The 2,150-nt window shown below is 35.8% G+C and overlaps 1 long non-coding RNA gene across 1 annotated transcript in view; it reads right to left on the bottom strand.

The window, feature by feature from the left end:
- The window catches only part of LOC107181686, a 16,132-nt gene that overhangs the window by 13,722 nt on the left and 260 nt on the right, over positions 1–2,150 (bottom strand). The gene's annotated exons all lie outside the window — the stretch shown is intronic.

The following is a 2,150-nucleotide window of genomic DNA, read 5'->3' as shown; positions in this document are numbered from 1 at the left end:
ATTGTGATTAGGGGTGAGGCCTAAGATTTACATTTCTAACAAACTCCCACGTGATGCTCAGGCTGTTGGTTCAAGGTCCACAGTTTGAGTAGCAAGGAGACGGATGTCCAGATTCCTGCTTCTCCAGTTCACCAGCCCGGGGCAGATCACACCCTTGTGTGGGCTTTGTTTATGAAGAGGGAGCATGCTGTATTCTCTTTCTTGGTTCCTCATTTGCCCTAGACCTTGTGGTGATTGCACCAACTCCTAAATGGAAAAATTTTTCTTTCTCCATCCTTTGCTTGATTCACCTAAGCCAGCAGTGCCTCAGGCTCAGCCAGGGAGCTATTTAAGGTGCAGATTCCCTGAAGCCCTGGAAATCTTTTTAACAGCACTCCAAGTAGTTCTCATACAGGTGGTTTAAGGATTATCCTCTGAAATGCTAATCTAAACCGGCCCAGTTCCATAGAAATATAATGTGAGCCCATGTGTAATTTTTAATTTTCTAGTAGCCACATTTTTTTAAAAGTAAAAAGAAATAGGTGAAATAAACTTTCACAATATGTTTTATTTAGCCCACTAGATACAAGCTATTCTCATTTTAGTTTGTAATCAGCATTTACTTTTTTGTACTAAATCTTTGAAATCTAGTGTGTATTTTTTAAGTTTTTCTTTTCTAATTACATTTGACATTAAAAATTACTTTATATTAGTCTCAGGTACACATCATAGTGGTTAGACAATTACATGATTTACAACGTGATTCCCCCCATTAATTTACCCACCCAACACCATATCTAGTTATTACAATATTATTGACTATATTCCCCATGAGTATTGTCTGACTGCCAATTTGTACTTCTTAATCCCTTCACCTTTTTTACCCAGCTCCCTCAACCCTCCACCCCTCTGGCAATCATCAGTCGGTTCTCTGTATCTACGAGTCTGTTTCTGTTTTATTTGTTTGAATAGTTTGTAATCAGCATTTACTTTTTTGTACTAAGTCTTTAAAATCTAGTGTGTAGTTTTTAAGTTTTTCTTTTCTAATTACATTTGAAATTAAAAATTACTTTCTATTAGTTTTAGGTACACATCATCGTGGTTAGACAGTTACATGATTTACAACGTGATTCCCCCCATTAATTTACCCACCCAACACCATATCTAGTTATTACAATATTATTGACTATATTCCCCATGAGTATTGTCTGACTGCCAATTTGTACTTCTTAATCCCTTCACCTTTTTTACCCAGCTCCCTCAACCCTCCACCCCTCTGGCAATCATCAGTCGGTTCTCTGTATCTACGAGTCTGTTTCTGTTTTATTTGTTTGAATTGTTCTTTAGATTTCACATATAAGTGAAATTGTATGACATTTGTCTTTCTCTGTCTGACTTATTTTTGACTTAGCATAATACTCCCTAGGTCCATCCTTGCTGTTGTAGATGAAAAGCTTTTACTCTTTTTTGTGATCGAGTAATATTACATCATATATATGTACTACTGCTTTTTTATCCACTTGGGCACTTCGGTTGCTTCCATATCTTGACCATTGTAAGTAGTGATGTAATGAACTTCAAATAACCATTTTGGGTTTCTTCACATATGTACTCAGAAATGGAATTGCTGAATCATAAGGCAGCCCCATTTTAAATTTTTTGAGGAAACTCCATACAGTTTTCCAGAATGGCTGCACCAATTTGCAGTCCCACCAACAAAATACAAGGGTTCCCTTTTCTCTACATCTTAATAAACACTTATTGTTTATAGATTTATTGATGATAGCCATTCTGACAGGTGTGAGATAATGACTTATTGTGGTTTTAATTGCATTTCTCTGGTGATTAGTGACATTGGGTATTTTTTCATATGTCTATTGGCCATATGTATGTTTCTTTGGAGAAGTGTCTATTCAGGTCCTCTGCCCATTTTTTAATTGGGTTATTTGAATGGTGTTGAATTGTATGAATTCTTTATAAATTTTGGATGTTAATCCCTTATCACATATACCATTGGTGGATATCTTCTTCCATTCAGTGCATTGTCTTTTTGTTTTTTTGATGGTTTCCTTTGCTGAGCAAAAACTTTTGGTTAGATCTAGTCCCATTTGTTTGTTTTTTTATTTTGTTGTCCTTGCCTACGGAGATATATCAGCAAACATATTGTAAGG

Source organism: Myotis davidii, unplaced genomic scaffold (genome assembly GCF_000327345.1).
Source record: "Myotis davidii unplaced genomic scaffold, ASM32734v1 scaffold168, whole genome shotgun sequence".
Taxonomy (NCBI): Eukaryota; Metazoa; Chordata; class Mammalia; order Chiroptera; family Vespertilionidae; genus Myotis; species Myotis davidii.
This window is presented reverse-complemented; position numbering and strand designations above follow the sequence as displayed.